The 7129-nt window shown below is 49.1% G+C and overlaps 1 pseudogene; it reads right to left on the bottom strand.

Moving 5' to 3' along the window:
- Positions 1-3032: 3032 nt before the first annotated feature.
- On the bottom strand, positions 3033-6462 carry LOC119366377 (annotated as a pseudogene).
- Between the last annotated feature and the right edge of the window lie 667 nt (positions 6463-7129).

Below are 7129 nucleotides of genomic sequence, written 5' to 3'. Positions count from 1 at the left end.
GTGAGCTATGGGGTTACGAGGAGAAATAGGAGTTTATTCGCATAAAAGAAAGAGAAATCGGAGTTGCGTGAGGGCGATCGGCTTGGATGCTATATAGAACAATGCTCCGTTCCAACATGGGGTTGCGAGAACCAACCGGCCTCACGCCCATCGCGAGGTCCATGGATCATGTCACGTCTACTACCGATGTTCTTTGAGAAAATGTCCATCGAAGTAGCGAATTGTATGTGCCTCTCTCGAGTTGAGAGATCCGTCTCATGAAGCAATGCCGTGCGTGATGGTGTTCCGTTGGCCTCTAAGATGGGCTTGACCCCCACTGTTGTATAAAGCCACGCCGCAAAAGTGGGTGGCTGTGAAACCCGACAAAATACGAGCGCTTGGGAATTCCATGCATCTTTTCAGATCAAAGACGGAATTCCGTACTATAAATTTTCTCTTAGTCATATGGGCGGGAAGCTAATAAGGCAACCCACATATGTGCAAAAAAAAAGGGAAACGTTTGCGTTCGGCGCACCGGCCGAACGCAGCGCCGGTCGAGCGCGAGCCACGGGATCTGTTTTCAATCGTACGCCTCGCGATCCCTTTGTACTCCATACAGCTAGGCCCACAAATTGTTTTTTTCTTTACGCAACCTTATCCTCTTAACCGTTCGTCCTCATCCCTTCCTTCTTCCTCGCAGGAAGCTCCTCTACGTCATGGCCGCTACCTCCGGTGACAAGCCAACTCCTCGCAGGCCTCGGCCACGGCCATGACGATGCCGCGGTCCTGACACCCAATGGCCGCCGCTGTTGGGGGCGCCGTATCCCGGCGAACCTGCAGGCGAGGCACTGCAGACCCCGTGCACAGCCCCCCGTGTGCTGCAACCGCTAAAAAAAAAGCTTCGAACTCTAGATGAAAAGCTTCAACCGGATATAAAAAAAGTTGCAAGCGTTCAGTGCCATAGAGAAAAGCTACAACCGTCTACAGAAAATGCTACAACCTTTAATGAAAAAAGCTTCAACCGAAGATTTCACCCAGGCGTTGCTCAAAACGAAAAAAGTTTCAACAAGCTTCTACCGTAAGGGGAAAAAGCTTCAACCGGCAGCGAAAAAAGCTACCGCCGGCGGTAATTTTTGCTACAACCACCGGCGGTCGTCGCCGGCCACACTTTCGTCGCCTCCTTGGTTGTAGCAAAAATGGCCATTGGTTTGTAGCATTTTCGTCGTGCCGTTTGCAGCAAAATCGTGTATAAAAAGCTTCAACCGTGAAAAAATATCTTCGAGCGGCGGGAAAAAGCTTCAACCGATGTGTGAAAATGCTTCAACCGGTTTGTGAAAAGCTTCAACCTTGGAAAAAGCTTCAACGGCCATGGAAAAAAAGCTTCAACCTGGCATGGCAGTCAACGGCATGGGCGGTGTTGTATTGCCACCGAGCTACAGCCATCGCCACGCGGAGCTGCAACTAGAGGGTGCAGCTGTTGCATGGGTGGAGCTGGGGGACGAGGGCGGCGACCGGTGACGAGGACGGTCGACGAGGGCGCTGCGGTGGTGCTTCAAGCTCGGTCGTTTCTCTCGCGGGGGTGTGGCGAGGCGTCGGCGGCGCTCGAGGGCATTCCAAATTTCATCGTGGGGAAGGGGGAGGGGGGCGACTGCGAGGAGGACGAAGCGGGGAACAGATCTGAACGGTGTTTACCGCTGGATCAGGCGGTCAGGGCTGGACCGGCCCAACCGTTCGGCCGGTGCGCCGGCGCCTAGCGTCGCCCAAAAAAAAGCCATTAAGAGTAGCAGAAAAGGCGACTGCTACCGGTCGCCTGCCCAGCCGTCCGTTGCAACTTTTTTCAATCGTCTGATCGGGCTCCCATTCTTCTTTCGTCCCCTCACGCATCTTCCTCCTCGCGCCGCCGCACGTCAAAACGCAGAAAGAACCCCCCCTCCCCCCTTTCCTGCCATGGATGAACCCCCGTTGACTCCCTCCTCCCCTGCCATGGATGAGCAAGATACCGGCCTCGAAGCTCGCCGTCGCTCACCATTCTCTTCTCTCCGGGGACGGTCGCGGTTCCCAGCAAAAATAATAATCTGGACAACCATGGTCGAAGCATGCCTGTCACCTGCTTCCAGCATTTTTATCGCAGGTTCCACGTCGCTGTCATGGTGCTCGGCGCGGATGCCATGGGCGGGAGGGAGGAGGAGCGCAGCACGATACCGATGAGGCGGAATCTTCTGGAAGGTGCCACCTGGCGATGAAGGCACGGGCGGGGGTTTTTTTTTTGAGGGAATGGGCGGGTTTGTTTTGTGATCGACATCGTGAGGCGCCGAAATCCAATCCAGCCCACGGCCTCGTTCGGCCTGGTATATCTTTTTTTTTTGTTTGAGGGAACGCCTGGTATATCCGGTACGCATGCATTTTCGTGTGGCCCATGTATAACGCCGCAAAGAGGTTTTCTCGTCAATGAAAAAAAAAAGCAACTTGGCGCCATTTTCTCCTTCTGTGTCTCTTTCTCCTCGTCTCCGATGATGGCCCTCGGGGCTTTTTTGGAGGCATGTGTTGGTATCACCAGATTTCAATAATAAAAACAACCCAAATGGTGTTGGTATCCCCAGGATGAAATCCTTGTAGCTTGACCGTTACACTCTTACTTGTGCAACAGATCATTCACAGGGAACAAATCTCACACCGACAAGGAAATAACTCTATCAACCACGGCTGACCTGCGGGGTCCACCCACTTGTCTTCTTCTTCTCCTGCTTGGTCAGCTCGCCTCAAGTGTTGATTTCCTCTTCTTCAGTTTCGTCAGGTTCAGATCTCTGCCTGCTGCCCTGGATCAATATTCATGTGCCCAATAAACTAGTGCTAAGAACATTCACAGGATAGTGCCCCCCTGTTTCATTACAAACTGTGATAAAACAGCACAAATTCTGAAGATTCGTCACGCAAAACATAACGACGTAAAGATCAGTCAAGGAAATAAGGGAAACTGCCGCAATCCATGCATAAATATCAATCTGATACATCGGGTATTCGTCTTAATGTCTGCTTATTTAAGATACAGCAAATCAAACCATAAAAAGTTGGGAATGGAAATTTAAGAGGCAAACCATTACAAGCTTATTTTGAAACAGCACACAGGAAAGCAAACACAGGAAGTAAACACACAAGCACAATGCAACCCGATGATTCCCGGCGAGCAGCTAGCCTTCTCCAAGAATTGCACTCAAGTGGCTCTACTCATCTTCGCCCGCCACTGTTTATTACCTGTCCATTGTGAATTACGACAGGCCGGTTTGGATGGTTGAAAAGTGCTTCTTTGGTAGCAGTTGGGTCGCAGTTGCCAATGAGCTCAAGCCGGCTGAGGCGTGGAAGGCGGCTGATTCCATGAATTGATTTCATCTCTCTGAACTTCCAAACTATCTTCTCTATCTTGGGGGTCTTGTGGAAGCTGATGTCAGTAATGTCTGATCCTTCTATGAGAATAAACTCAAGATTTTTGAATGCTCCTTTCTGAAGGGTCAGCTTGGTTTGGACATACGACCTGTGCCGGAGCCTGAGACAGCGTAACCCAATGAGCTCGCCAAGGGATGTTATGTCGCCTTCTTCCAAATGTGTTTCACACAGAGTTAACTTTGCAAGTTTGTGGACCTCCTTGATCCAACGAGGCAATCCTCCCCTGACGCCACAAAGGTTTAGGCTCTGAAGATGCTTTGGAGGTGAGAATGCTGTAGGCTCTGCTGCATTAATGTCTGTAATCTCGTGGCCTTGTGTTGTTTCCACACGGAGTGAGAGAGAGAGGAGGCTCTTGTTCAGCTTCTCAATTGCCTGGAGCAAGTGCTTGAAATTATTTCTGTTGCTTTGGAATACAACACCTAGCTTTCTAAGCTCCAGTAGCTTCCCAATCTCAACCAGCTGATCTTCCTTGCCAGAAACATCAACATGGCACAGTATCTGCAGATTTGTCGCCTTATCAATTTTGCTAGGCATGCACACTGTGGAAAAGGACTCTATGTCTTCGTTTGGGTCTTGAGTGTACCCAGCTAGCATATGCTTTAGCATTGGAAGCACTACAGCTTTTGTAGCAAATGATCTTACAGCTGTTTCCCGAATGTCCAGTGTTTCCAACTGTTGAAGATACTCTATCTTCTTGGGTAATTTGGTAATCTTAGTCCTCCGAAGGTTCAGATATCTTAGTTGAAATATCTCGCAGATGTTGTCCACATGGTAATCCTTCAAACCATCAAAGCCTTCGAGATCCAGCACTCTAAGCAACCCCAGACCAGCAAATGAGGGCAGCCTTTCAAGGAACTTGGTAAGTCATCCAAGGTTTGACCAACTTCAGTATCAGTTGAGTGCTTGCGAATGTTCCAACAGGAGCTGGGGCGAGGAGATGCCTGAAGTGTCCCTAAGACTTGTTGCAGTTGGCTTCTATTGTGAATGGATATCCGGTGACCGAAATCTGGCTGGAGATCTGCATCCACAAACTTCTCCTCCCTGGCAATATCGCTGATGAACTTTGATATCAAATTGTTTACCCTGCAACTCTTGACCTTGCCTGCAGCACCAGTGCCCGTGCGAAGAAGAAATCTTTTCGCAACAAGCACATCGAAGCAGTGTTCAGCTTCATCCTGTGCAGCTGACCCGTTTCTTCCGGTGATCAGGTTCTCAGCTGCCCATCGCCTGACTAGGCTCGTTCTTTTGATATGACCGCCATCATTTTGGGGGAAGATAGATAGATAGATCAAACAGTTCTTGTAATGGAGAGGGAGGTTGTTGTACCAGAACATTAAGATGTGCCGAATATTGCCAGGAGAGTCACTAGTTAGGTCATTGCAGAGGCTCTGAAGCTCTTCTATGTTCCTCATAGGATTGACATAGAGAACATGTAAGAATGACTTGAGGCACAAGAGACTGGGTGCACATTTTGACAAAATGGACCAAATGACTTGCTTCAGGGTGTAATTGTTGGGATTATTCTCAACAAGGCAACCCGCTTTGCCAAAGAAGAACTTGACAAGAGGCTCTAGAGGCGGAAAGATATTTGGAGAGCAGGAACGGGCTAGAGCATATGAGTGGGTGATCACTAGAACTGCAGAATGACCACCAGCAGCAGTACAAGGGAATCTAGATATGATTTGGCGGTATAGTGATTCATCACAGACATCATCAAGAACGACTAAATACTTGGTTTGTTGCCAACCTCTCAAACCCGTCTTGTGAGATGCCATGGATTTGAGTATGTCATCAAATACCCATTCGACGTGAGTTTCCCCGACCGTCACCCAACATGTGAAATCGAAGAAATGCTTTATCTGACTGTGTTCATACACTTTCCGTGCATAATTCTGATTGTGATCACATGATCGCTGTTGCACAACTGAGATGACCTTGGGACCTGATTTCTTGTCTCTTGACCCTATGATAAACCCCAGCGGAAAATCCTGCCGTGGCATCTTGTCTCTTGATGCCGTGATACACCCCAGCTGAAAATTCTCCTGTGGCATCTTGTCTCTTGACCCTGTAATACATCCCAGCTGAAAATCCTGCTGTCGCATCTTATCTTGTAGCTGAGCCGGCTGCTCTTTGAGGCCCAGGATCTTCTTTCTGGACATCGAGCGCAACATCAATCTCTTTGAGGCCACTGTTGCCACACCTGGCCTCCTCTTGCTCCTCCCCTGCCAAGACGTTCCCGCATCTGAAACTGAGTCGGCCTTGCTCTCTGTCCACTCCCCCATGGGAATTTCCTGTGATGGCACCTCACCTTCTGGCCCAGTCCATTGCTTGGCCACCAGCATATCCGTTTGTGTCTCTTGCTCAATTAACCAAGATACCAGAATCTTCATATCACCCTCAAAAATCTCAGCTGGGCACTCATCTTCTTCGCCTAACAAATGCAGGCTCCTTTTTTTTTTAGAAAAGAGGGATGACCCCCGGCCTCTGCATCCGGAAGATGCACCTGGGGTCTTCCTTCCCGTTGGTGTCCTCCCCAACTTCCTGAAGTTGATTCTCCCTCCTCATCCGAGCAGTAGGATCGCGGATGCCGTACCTAACGCGCCTTTCGCTCACCTCTTGAGCCCTTGCTTTGAGCTCCTTGATTTTTGTGGCGAGCCTGTGCCGGTTCGGCAGCATCCTGAGGGGAATTTCTGACCGAGGAGAAAACTGAGGAGAACTGTGCATCATTGTACGGATACAATCTCCAATTTTAAATTTACCGGCAGCAGGACCTTGTTTGTGAACGTAGATGTCGACGCAGTTTTGGCACTCACGGGCGACTTCCCTAACCTGCTTCGTCCACACTTCCATTTGCGGGTCCGTGCAGTCGCCATCAACGAAATTGAGGAGGAATCCATAAACACTCTCCATCTCGTCCTTGATGTACTGGACGTTGCTGTGGACGCCGCTCAGCAGCCTTGCCTCGTCTTCAATGAGCCTGGTGAGGCGTCCCAGTAGCGAGTCTACCGCGCCGTGTGCTAACCCGATGGCCAGGTCAGCCATCGTCTCTCTCTCTCTATATATCTCTCTCTCTCTCTGCTCTGTCGTTGTACCTACGTGGAATGAACATGAATCAGAGTGCAAAGAAAAAGGAGAGAACAAGAGACTCAAAAAAATTTATTCTCCAAAAAGAGGAATGAAAAATGTGAGGGTGAGCTTTAACCTTTTCGCCGAATGAATTGAAACTGCTCGCAACGATCTATGTGTTACAACGATGATCCACTTTGCAGTGTGCACATCGAGGGAAGGGAATTAGAACAAGATGCTGGGTGAAGCAAGTGATTGAGACCTGCGATGCTAGCCAGGATCAGGACGCCACTCGAGGACACATATTGCATACAGGGACGGATAAGGAAAGTGCAAACGGTGCATGATTGAGTTAGTTAAGCCAACAAGACTGCTACAGCCAGCCGGCAGTATTCATGTACGACTAACTGAATCAAATCTTATACTAGTACGATCAGAAAATGAGACGACCATTAATAAAAAAAAAATCACCAATTTTCAATTACCTTCACTGCATGTATATGGTCCAGCCTAGCTTAGGAGTTTGGAGTTTATATTGTATAACCTAGTAGTCCTACGACTCCTACTACGATTAGAAAATGGCGGCTATTGAGAATATCAAGCGGCCTGAGGCATGCACCTGAAAAATACAAAAGATGGAGAG

The sequence above is a fragment of the Triticum dicoccoides genome, chromosome 2B, assembly GCF_002162155.2.
Source record: "Triticum dicoccoides isolate Atlit2015 ecotype Zavitan chromosome 2B, WEW_v2.0, whole genome shotgun sequence".
In the NCBI taxonomy this organism is placed as follows: domain Eukaryota; kingdom Viridiplantae; phylum Streptophyta; class Magnoliopsida; order Poales; family Poaceae; genus Triticum; species Triticum dicoccoides.
Note: the sequence above shows the minus strand (reverse complement) of the source record. Positions and strands in the feature narration are given on the sequence as shown.